General features: G+C 43.9%; 1 protein-coding gene across 1 annotated transcript in view; it reads right to left on the reverse strand.

Moving 5' to 3' along the window:
- LOC131199928 (cell adhesion molecule DSCAM-like) overlaps positions 1 to 12,607 on the reverse strand; it is a 227,213-nt gene that overhangs the window by 170,738 nt on the left and 43,868 nt on the right. The window lies entirely within an intron of this gene.

Genomic DNA, 12,607 nt, shown 5'->3' on the forward strand with positions numbered 1-12,607 from the left:
TATTTTCTAATTTTTTTATTATTTTGTTATTTCTGCTCATATTGCAAGTTCTAATTTAGCAAAGCAATTTGAAGGACTCTCAGCTGATCACAGAACTAGTGCTACTGGAGAAGAAAAAGGGTATAAAGAGAACAGTTGGAGTGGCTGTGATATTGAGCAAGTTTAAGAAGGACTAAAGGGAAGATTTCTAAGAATCCCACGTATGCTGCTTTGAGCATCTCAGTGGATAATTTTAATCAGTTGAGACACTGGGGATTGGTGGATATACATGACTGGTCTGGTGGAGTCAGAGTGCACTGCAGATATATATGTACACTGAAGCTATCAAAGTGAATAAGAACATTACCCCATATAAATTTCTGCTCCTGTTTCTGGAATTTTATAAGAAATAGACTATGCTGATATACATACATTTTGTTTTAAAATGCATAAGTGTTAAGGGATTACTATAAAAAAGAAGAGCGTGAGTTTGTTTCCTGGTAAAGCCAACACTGCTGAATCACATGGGATTTACTTGCTGGGATCTGTAGGAAATGAAATATGAGATTTGACATGAATCAAGATGAATTTGTCATCTCAAGTAATAATGCAAAGATACAGAATTAAAGTAAGGGGAAATGTAGGCTTTGCTTAATGTAGATTTCATAATAGTTATTGAGGAGTCTTTGAAATTGGTTACATAAAATTGGTAATTCAAAAGCAGGAAAGAAAATTTAAGAGCAGAATTTATTGATAAATACCATTGAATAGCAATGTGATCTGAGCATTAATAATGTGGTTATTAATCCCAGATGGAGACATGATTGCTGGTCTGAACTTACTCCTGTTCCATCCCAATTAGTGCTGGATCCACACTTGCTGCCAAGACAGCATTGTTTCTCTACTTCCACTTTTATTCCTGTGATGACATCATTATTGATTAAAAAACATACCCTTTTTGAAAATAAATAAATAAATAAAATAAAAATAAATACTAATAGTGGAAATGTTCCCTTAAGAGTTACTCATTGATTTTACCATCTAAATGTCTGTCATTATCAAACTCTTAAGATTCAAATGATTCACTCCCTCCTTTTCCAGATTTCAAGATACGATTTAAAAGAAAAATGAGCAACCTCAAAGCCTTTTGAAAAAAGCACCTGGGCTGTTTTTTCCTTGAGGAACAAGAACACAACGTTTTGCTTCCATTGCTGCCACTATCCTGCCAGAACCAATGAAGCTTCTTGGATGAGAAGCAAAACGTTTTCTTCTTCCTCAAGGAAACAACAGTCCAGTGGAAAAAAACACCTTTAAAACAACTATGACCTGGATGACTGAGAATCTCCACAGACAACTTTTGGGCATGCAGGATTTATGTTGTTCACCATGGGAAGAGGACCCAAGGTATTAGTGAGCAGTGATGCAATGTGGGTGGGATCGTGTCATACATTCCCACAGCATTTGGATTTTCTGGACTTTTCCTCAGGTTTGAGGAGCAGAGGTTTTTTCAGGGGATGATGTCCCTCTCTTTAAAGCAACATAAAGCCAGGAATTACAGTGCAGCTTTAACCCAATTTTTCTGTCTAAAAATGATGAAATCATACTTGTAATGAATGGACTTTGTAGTCAGTGGAAATTCTTTACATTTTTTATGTCAAAATTTCAATTCGAATTTGGGCACACATTTCCACAATAAAGACATTTGCTAAGTTGTGATCTGCATCACAAAATTCTTATTTTGACAAGTCAGTATACTCTACTTTGTATATGAATTTGGCAAATTCATATACAAAACATATGTTCACACAAAAAAATATATAGGGAACTTTTTTGTTTCATTTCTTAACCCACAATTAATAAACGTCCAACAGATTATTCTGGCAACTGATGCAGAAAGCTATTTGCTACACCTTCATGACACTGAAATCCACTTGTCAGAAATGTCTCCCTTGGGAGTCAAAATCCAAGGTGTATCCTGAGGGGCCCTGGAAGGTATCTTTTTTCTTGCTAGTCTTATTTTTCATTAAGAATAATATATTGCCAGAAAGAAACAGAAAAGAACAGAGTGTATTGCTGAAAAAATCAATTGTGATTCCACTATCACTTTTATATTTATGGGTTTATGACATTAATTTGCAGAGATGATCTGAAACCCATCAATTATATTTTGTAATGTGAGCAGTTCTAATAGATTAAGATTTGAAAATTTATATCACCATATTAAAGAAGCTTCTATGAAATGATATTTAAATATTAACTGATAGCTGGAAAAGTTTATTCCAGTTTCTTGGAATAAAAGAAACATTTATATTGTAATGGAGTATCTAAAAATAACTGGAGCTATAATTTGAGCATTTCTACAAAATGAAAATGCATTCTAGATAAAGGCTATTTATTCTCTCCATTAGAGAATGCAACAATAAGAGCCCAATTAAAAACAGACAAATGGGAAATTATATACTGCAGTTGTTTATTGCAAGGAGACTTTACAGTCACATCTGGTTGAAGGGAAATTAAGGAAAACAAGTTCACTTTTTTAAAAAACAACAACCCTCAACCTTGATTTAAACAGATTCACACTGGAAAAAATGGTTGGATTTTACCTTTAAATAATTATATTTGCTTACTTTTTAATCTACCTCATCTACTATATGCTATTGAAGTTACAGATTTCCAAATTTCATTCATTTTGTACTCAAATTTGGGATTATGTCATGTTATGTATAACTTAATACATAACAACTTGCTATATTCCCTGGAAAAGGAATTGAAGAATCACAGGCAAACAGTTCTGGCTGAGAAAGAAGTCTGCCCTGATTATTCCATATAATGGGGGGGCAGAAAAGCCCATCCACCATTAGCTGAACGTGTTTCAGGGGTTTGGCAGGGCAAATCAAGGAACACAGAATACAGGTGGTCCTTGAAATTGAGCCCAAAATTTCTTTGCTAAGTGAGACACTTAAGTGAGTTTTGTCCCATTTAATAACCTTTCTTGACACAGTTGTTAAGTGAATCACTGCACTTGTTAAGTTAGTAACACGATTGTCAAGTGAATCTGGCTTCCCTACTGACTTCGCATGTCAGAAGGTTGCAAAAGGGAATGACATGACCCCAGGCCACTGCAACCATCATAAATATGAGTCAGTTGCCAAGCACCTGAATTTTAATCTCATGACCATGGGGATGCTGCAATGGTTTTAAGTGTGAAAAACAGACATAAGTCACTTTTTTCAGTGCCCTTGTAATTTCAGATGGTCACTAAATGAACTATTACAGGTAGGACTACCTGTAATTGTCAGCAGGGAAGGCCAGATTGTGCTTTTTCTTCTGGGTGATGCTGATCTGGCTATTCTAGGGGTTGTTCCAGAGATGATATTAATGGTATTCTGGAACAATGAGTTTTGTATTTCCATTCTGCAGGACAATTTGGAATTATTCTAAGACTTTGCAATGTTGCCAGATCATTTGACAGTTCTAGGAAGACTGCTGATTTTAAAATGGTGGAAATCAGAGGTGGTATTCAGCAGGTTCTGACCAGTTCTGGAGAACCGGTAGCAGAAATTTTGAGTAGTTTGGAGAACCAGTAAATACCACCTCTAACTGGCCCCGCCCCATCTATTCTCTGCCTCCTGAGTCCCAGCTGATGGGGAGAAAGTGGAGATTTTGCAGTAACCTTTCCCTGGAGTGGGTGGGAATGGAGATTTTACAGTATCCTTCACCTGCAACGCCCACCAAGCCACGCCGGTAGTAAAAAAGAACCGGTAGTAAAAAAATTTGAATCCCATCACTGGTAGAAATAGAGACGTTTATCACTGTGACTATGTATGACAAGAAAGAAGATACACTTCCCTTTTCACTTGGTGCACTTAATATTTATTTATTTAATTTACATGCTACCCATCTTGCAATTCCAGGCTCATTGACCCCATACTCAAGTTATAAATAAGTTGTTCCTGTTTTATTATCTCCGTTCTTCCTCTTATCATTTTGACCATACTACATAAAAATGGAGACAAAAAAATGGAGAGTAAAATCAGTGCATTTTAATTAGAGGTACTTCTATGGACCTAGTCATACTGCTTGTCTTTGTAGTGAGAACATGAGGCAGAGATATAACTTTACCTTTCCTTTACTGTTTTGCCTTCCACAAGTGTAACATTTAGTATCAGAATATAGTTTAATGAGAAATCTCCACTAATTTTATCCTAACAGCCTGTGACATAGCCAGGGCACAATAATGTATTGAATGAGAAATCTTGGGCCTCCTTGTTTTCCTTAAATAAAATCCCTCAGGAAATTCTCCCTCCCAAACTTGTCCCTTCTGGAATTACCATAATCAATAATTTTAGAAAACTGCATCATTATGGATTTCAGTTCAAATTCCAAGAATCTTAATATTTTCAGTACTGGTCCTAGGCACATACCGGTATGTTATTTCTCTTTTTGGCAAGTATTCTGTGACACTAAGGTTTTGACAATCCTTATCCGTAGATATACTTCCCACATTAAAACGTGAGGTGCCTTCCATCTAAAAAGGCTATATGATTAATCTCAAGGAAGGCTAAAACACGGGAATAGGCAAATCCTGATTTTTTTCCCATTCATTGTGAAGAACAACATAGAATTCTTGTGTTCTGTTGGTGGTAGACTGGAGGGAGAAATCCAATTTAAACTGAAGCAGTTTCCAGAGAGTTTACTGACTGTGGAAAGCTGGAAGTATCATTACAGAAAATTCACAGCAGATTGTTAACATTCTGTTATGCACTATAATGTTCACCACTGTGAAAAAATAAATCAGAGCTAATTATACAATGAAATACTGTACATTCCTCACAGCATTTTAATAGAAAATCAAGTCATTCTGTAGATTCAACAATTCCCTTTGAGTGGTTTCCAGTTAAAGTGTGCAAACAGTGATGTGACAGACATACACACACAAATCTTACTTTCCCATAGCATGTTGCTACCAAATCATCATTCTTTTTTTTTATTTGTCACAACATTATATATAAGCATAAGCACGAAATAACTATACGATATATAAGCATATATATAACCGTAAGCATGTAATAACTATATTTTATTTATTTATTTTGTCACAACAGTATATATAATCATAAGCATGAAAATAACTATATAATATATAAGCATACATATAAGCATAAGTATGTAATAACTATATTAATTGGATATAATGAAAGGAAACAATAGGACAGGAATGGTAGGCACATTTGTGCTCTTATGCACACCCTTATGGACCTCTTAGGAATGGGGTGAGGTCAATAGTAGACAGTTTTTGATTAAAGATTTGGGGATTTTGAGAAGAGACCTCAGAGTCAGGTAGTGTGTTCCAAGCATTAACAACTCTGTTACAGAAGTCATATTTTCTGCAATCAAGATTGAAGCGGTTAACATTAAGTTTAAGTTGTGATTGAAGCTGAAGTAGTCTTCAACAGGAAGGACATTGCAATAGATGACTCTGTGAGTTAAACACATGTCCTGTCGAAGGCGGCGGAGTTCTAAGTTTTCTAAATCCAAGATTTCAAGTCTGGTGGCATAAGGTATTTTGTTGTATTCAGAGGAGTGGAGAACTCTTCTTGTAAAATATTTCTGGACACGTTCAATTGTATTGATGTCTGAAATGTGGTATGGGTTCCAGACAGGTGAGCTGTATTCAAGAATTGGTCTAGCAAATGTTTTATATGCTCTGGTTAGTAGTGTAGTGTTTCTGGAGAAGAAGCTACGTAAGATTAGGTTTACAACTCTTAAAGCCTTTTTTGCGATGTAGTTGCAGTGGGCTTTGGCACTTAGATCATTGGATATGAAAACTCCAAGGTCTTTAACAGGGTGGGGGTCATCTGTAAGGTAATGTCCATTGAGTTTGTATTTAGTGTTTAGATTCTTTTTTCCAATGTGTAAGACAGAGCATTTGCTGGTTGAGATTTGGAGTTGCCAAATTTTTGACCATTCTGACACAAAGTCAAGGTCTTTTTGAAGGGTAGCTGTATTGTTGGTGGTGTTAAATAGTTTGACATTGTCAGCGAAAAGAACACAGTTACATTTGATATGGTCACAGAGATCATTAATGTATAATATGAAGAGTGTTGGTCCAAGAACGCTGCCTTGGGGAACGCCGCTATTGACAGGAACAGGATTTGATAGGGCACTGCCTATTTTGACCACTTGTTATCTGTTTGACAGGAACGCTGATATCCAATTGTGGAGGGGTCCCGAGATGCCATAGGATTTTAGTTTTAGGAGAAGTTTGTCATGTACCACTGAGTCAAAAGCTTTACAGAAGTCTATGTAAATTGCATCTATTGTTTTGCCTTGATCAAGGATCATAGTCCATATGTTTTTGCAGTGAAGCTGTTGTGGCTCCCGCCCCCGAACCTGGCCCCATGCCCGAAAGTGCAAAGAAGGACATAACAGAAGAAGTTGTAAGTTAAATGATAATTTTTTTCTGAAACTAAATTGTTTATTAGAGAGTAGATTGTTTGTTTCTAGGTGGAAGATAATGGATTGGTTGATGATAAATTCCATAACTTTACAGGTGACACAGCATAGAGAGATTGGTCTGTAATTTTCAACTAAGCTGGGGTCTCTTTTTTTGAAGACAGGGATGACCGTGGCTAGTGACCAAAGTTTGGGAAGGGAACTGGTCGTGAAGGCTTTTCCAAAGATTATGCTTAGGGGTTCTGCTATATTAGTGGAAAACTTTTTTAAGAAGTATGCACATAGTCCATCAGGTCCTATAGATAGGGATGGTTTCAGTTTGCGAAGAGCTTTTTCAACATTTGCTTCAGTGAAATCTATATGTGTTAGGTCGTTGTTGGTGTGGTTGGGGAATGTTGGGTATGAGCCATTACTGTTAACAAAGACTGAGCCAAAGAATGTGTTAAAGAGGTTTGCTTTAACTGTTTCATCATTATTTTCTTTGCCGTTAGATTCTTTTAGTGGTAGGATAGATCTCGAGTCATTAAGTTTGTTGTTCACAAAATTATAAAAAGCACAATTGGAATTTGTGCGCAGAAGGTCTTCTTCTTGGTTGTGGTAATTGGTGCATTCAATTTTTATTTGGTTGCATATATCTCTGTATCGGTTTTTGAAATTAGCTACATGTCCTTTTTTGTTTTTTCTTCAGATTTTTTTTTTTTGGATTGAAGCTTTTTTATTGATATGGGTAATTTGTTTTTCTTGATTTTTGTGGTAGTTTGTGGTACATACAGTTTAATGACTCTATTGATTTCAAGTAGGAAAACTCTGTAGTGGTCTTCAGCAGTGATACAGGATGAGAATAGATTTTGCCAGTCAAGAAATGAGAGGTAGGTGTTTATAAGGTCATAGTTGGTTTTTTTAAAGTTGTAGTTTGGAATACTATTATTATGACGATTTTTGTAAGGGCGTATATTGAGACAAAAGTCTATCATGCTGTGGTCACTGTTGGAAAAGGGTTCTTTTATTTGTAGTCCATAAATTGAGTTTGCGTTGTTGCAGAAGATGAGGTCAAGGCAGTTGTTGATTCTTGTATTGTTAGTTACTAGTTGTTCAAGACCCAGATTTGTGACAGCGTTGTATAGGGTAGTATGGATGGGTTCAATTGTACATTCGTTTGTTATCCAGTTAATATGAAGTAGATTGAGGTCACCCAGGAAGATGAGAGGATATGGGCAAGAGGTAGCCCAAGTTAGTAGTGAGGTTAACATGTTCGCATCTGCGATGTCGTAGTCAGGGACTCTGTAGCATAGTAGGAATCGAAGTGTGGTGTTAAGGGACAGGTCGCATACAATAGTTTCAGGGATAGCAAGTTTATGTGCTCTGTTTATGTCTGGCTCTGCGCATGCGCGAGTATGGCATTCTGCTGGAGGGAATAGAGCTGGCGACGGACGATTTTTGCAGGATGGCAGCTTTCGGGTGACCTACTGAGCTGCTCTGATCCCCCGGCCTGTTGGATCATCTTCCCGGTGACCGCAGGAGAGGTTTTCTGACCTCTCGGGTTTGCGGCCGCCAAGAGCAAGGGCCGTGGGGAGAGTGGCGGACAGATAATGGCGGCCATTTTCGGGGCGCAGAGGAGGCCTGCCGCTCGTCGTTGGTGTTGGCTTCGGTTTCAGCCCCAGCCTGCCTTGTCCATTGGTGCTTTACAGCGCACGGTGAGACTTAGGCGGGCTGTGAGGTGTTCCATCTTCCGAAGCTTTTTATTTCCATCGGCGTGAAGTGAGGCGAGGCCGCGGCGAGAGGTGAGGCCTGAGATGAGGCCTCGAGGCCGCGGTTTATCCTCCTTTTCTAATGGCACTTCCATCTGGCGCTTGCCACCTGCATCCTATTTTAATGGTCTGCCCCCCCACCTGACTTTTGGAGATCGAAGGGGTGAAGGATTATTCCCCTGCTTATAGCTGTTTGCCCTCCCCCTGATTTTCGAACGCTGAAGGGGTGAAGGATTATCCCCGGCCTACGGTTGCCTTCTCTGCTTGGTCTTTTTTCATCTTCATGGTCCGAGCTGGCCCCTTGCCATATTGAGATCTGTGGCCGTTTGGAGTCAGCAGCTGGCTGTGGACAGGCCTTTGGCCTGGAGCAGCCTGCTTTCGGAGCAGTTGGCGCAGGGGCTGATATGGCAGGCTTCGGAGGTGGATTTAATGATGGGCATTGATGGTGGGGACGGTAATGCCACCCGTTTTGCCAATGGACCGCTGGACTGGATTATGGACAGATTGGCTGTATTTCCTTGATTTATTAGATCTGTTACAAGGACTCTATCTATGGATCATTACCATGGACGCTATCTGTCTATTTCCTTTTGGGTTTATCATCTTTGTCATCATGTTCCAGCCGTTATTATTTGTCATCATGTTCCAGCTGTTATTCATTTCATCCGATAACTGGACATCCATTGGAGGTTCCATCATGTATGACTGTTCTGCCAACCTGGGACTTTATCATTCTAACGTCTTTCGCCGATTCTTATTTCTTCTATGCATTACTCTGCACGTGAACTCTTGCGCCTGCGAGGTGCCCCTGCCTCGCAGGAATGGCCCACTTTGTTGCCAAGGGCCGGCCTCAATGATGGGTTTTGGGACCCACAGAGGTGGCATGCGTCAAAAAAGAGCCTTTGGGGGTTTTTAAATAGGGAATTTTTAAGGGGAGGGAGGGTTAGAACGGGTGTTGGGGGAAACCCGTTGGGGAGGGTATGTCCAGTCCCAACGCATGCTCACGGCATTACTTTAGTTGGTCCGAAGTCAGGGGGGGAGGGGAGTGTTCAGAGCGTAGAGTGTCATTCCATCTGTACGGTAAGTGGGAGAGGCAGATATGGCGGAGGGAAGGGGCTGTATCGTCCTTTGGGAGCATGTGTTCGATGTTTAAATGCGATCACGTGCTCCGGCCCCTCAGTCCTTACCCGTTCCCCGGATGGTCAGGACCCTCAGGGCTTGGGTTTTCGGCTGATGCTGTGCAATGCCCGGTCCGTGGCTAATAAGGCTCCCTTGATTTGTGATCTTATTCAGAGGGAGTCCGCGGACTTTATGGGCATTACGGAGACCTGGTTGGGCACAGAGGGGTGTGTGCCCCTGGTGGAATTGTGCCCTCCAGGTTTCCGTGCATTCCATCAGCCGAGGGCTCAAGGTAGGGGTGGGGGAGTGGCGGTTGTGATTTAAGAAAGCCTAGAGCCGAGGGAGTCCACTGTGCCTCAGATAGCTGGTTGTGAATCCCTCCTTGTGAAGTGGGGCCATAGGAATCAGATGGGTCTGTTGATCGCGTACCTGGCTCCTTGCTGCGTGACTACAGCCCTGCCTGAGCTACTAGAGGTGCTTGCCGGGATGGCGGTGGAGATCCCCAGACTTTTGGTCATGGGGGATATCAACCTGCCATCGGCCGGCTTGTCATCAACGGTGGTCCAGGAGTTCCAGGCTTCCATGACGGCCTTGGACCTGGTTCAAGTACATGATGGCCCTACACACATTGGGGGAGGCGCACTAGACTTGATTTTTATCTCTGGACAGTGGTTTAATGATCTGGAATTAGGAGATTTAGTGATGGAACCGGTGTCATGGTCAGATCATTTTCTTCTTCGCCTAGACTTTTGGACCGCCACTCACCACCGCAGGGAGACAGAGCCAATGCGGTGGTTCCATCCCAGGCGCCGACCCTGAGAGGTTCCGGACGGAGCTTGGGCCGTTCCCCGAGGATCTTGCCCACGGCACGACTGAAGAACTAGTTGCGGCCTGGGAACGGGCCGCGGCTGGGGCTTTGGACCGCGTCGTGCCTTTGCGGCCTCTGACCCGGCGTAGATCTCAATTGGCTCCTTGGTTTTCTGAGGAGTTGAGGGAGATGAAACGCCGGAGAAGATGCCTAGAGAGCACCTGGAGGTCGAGCCATTCCGAGGCTGATCGGACACTAGTGAGGTCTTTTACTAAGACCTACCTAGTGTGTTGTGACCCAGGTTCCTGGACCCAGACTCCTGGACTCGGATGATTCAGAAAATGAGGGAGAAGACCTGGCAAGCCCTGCTTCTCTTGAGCCCTCTCCCTCCCTGGCACCCACTCAAAGGGAGGGGCCGGCAAGGCCTGATTCTCCCGGGCCTTCTTCTGATTTGGCAACGCCCTAAGAACAGTTTTGGAGGGACGCAAGATTACGAAGACTTGATCGGCGTGCGCAGCAGCGGAAGAGTTGGGACAAAGCCAAGTCATAATTGTCATGCAGTGACATCTGCAGAGACTATAAATAGGAGGCGGGACTTCCTGGTTTTTTGTCTTGGACAAAGCAATGAATTTGGCGCGAGCTAATTCATGGAGGAAAGAATATATTCGTGAGTAATTCTGGCCTTATCTATAATTTCCTTGTTATCTCCAGAAACTTGGCAGGCCCGTGGGTAGACGTGGCCAAGACATGTATCTATGTAAATAAAAGGGGAAAAAAGGAAGGCCTCTGACGGACTCTTTGCTGGGAGTATTGGGGGAAGGGAAACAGAACATTTTGTCCAAGACCTGACTAAAACATCTTCCACCAAAGATGGACCAGCAGCAGGTACAGCAGCAGTTAGAGCAGCTACAAGCGGCTAATCAACAGCTCCAGCAGCAAGTGGCTCACTTGGCAGGCCAACTTGCTGCCAGGAATGTGCCTGCAGCCCCCATCCTCCCCTCCTCCTCCTCGCCGCAGTGCCCGATAACCGTGCCGGATAAGTTTTCTGGGCAGCCTGAGATGTCCCCGACCTTCTTGGGACAGTGCCAGCTCTACATGGCTATGAGGCCAGAGGATTTCCCAGACGACCGGGCTAAGGTGGCCTTCGTGATTAACCTTCTTTCCGGCTCGGCTGCTCGATGGGCCACGCCCTCTTGCTCCAGGACAGCCCCTGCTGGCGGACCAACAGCGTTTTGGCAGCACCTCGCACCATGTATGAGGACCCGTTCGAATGCTGACGGCAACCAGGCGCCTTAAGGAACTCCGTCAAGGAAACGCCCCCTGCAGGAGTACATCGCGAATTTCGTCTTTTGTGCCAGGACTCTGACTGGAATGATGCAGCGCCAGGACGTTGCCCAGGAGGGACTCTCAGAGGAATTGCAAGACGAGCTGGCCCGGCGTGGGCGCGCGGACCCTCGACAACTTGGTGCCCCTTTGTCTCCGCCTCGATGCCCGTCTGCAACGGCGACCGTCCGTCGCACCCCGGGACCCTCCGTCGACATCTGCACCCCACTTCCTGCACCACCAGCACCCAGGGTCGCCCCACGCTTTGTAACCGCTGCGGAAGAGCCCATGGAGTTGGGAGCGCCAGACCTCGCCTAACAGCCCAGGAGCGGAACCGAGGCGCCAAGGGGATTGTGCCTGTACTGTGGGAGCCCGCCATCGCCGCTTCTTGCCCCAGAAAGCGGGGCACGACGCCGGTCCCCGAATCACAGCGTGACCAATCGAAGCGGAGCAGGCCCGACCTCGGGAAACCCTAGGTCGGGCACGTACTAAGCCCCCACTGGACGCTATGGAAGTAGACTCTGGGCCCCTCGGCATCTGATTCTGGACACACGGATATGGTTGGGGAACCAGTCGGACGGGCTCCAGGCGCATGCGCTGGTGGACTCAGGGCCACAACAAACTTTATGGACCAGGCCTTTGTGACCCAGTTTGCGGTCCCGTGGTTCCGTGGACCCTCCGATGCGGTAGAGACAATTGATGGACGAGAACTGGTGTCCGGCCCCATTAAATTCGCCACCCAGCCTTTGCGCCTGGCTATTGGGGACCATGAGGAGGCGATCCAGTTTTATGTCACGGCGGACCTTCATTTTCCCTTGGTCCTTGGGTTGGCCTGGCGGACCCACGATCCTCAGGTGGCCTGGTCGCGAACGCCATCTCTTTCCCGAGTCTGCAGTGCGTCGATCACATCCGCCACACCTGTGCCGGCCAGAACGTCCCCACCGCTGCCATCACCTTGCCTCCTGAGCTGACGGACTTCGCCCGGCGTGTTCAGCGAGAAGGAGGCGGACCGACTACCCCGCATCGGCCCCACGATTGCCCGTGGACCTTCTGCCCAACGCACCACTGCCTGTGGGACGCCTGTATTCCATGTCGGAGCCCGAGTTGGCCGCCTCAGGGACTTCCTGGACAAAAACCTGGCCCGAGGGTTCATCCGCCTTCAAAGTCCCTCTCT

Source organism: Ahaetulla prasina, chromosome 5, assembly GCF_028640845.1.
Source record: "Ahaetulla prasina isolate Xishuangbanna chromosome 5, ASM2864084v1, whole genome shotgun sequence".
Classification (NCBI taxonomy): domain Eukaryota; kingdom Metazoa; phylum Chordata; class Lepidosauria; order Squamata; family Colubridae; genus Ahaetulla; species Ahaetulla prasina.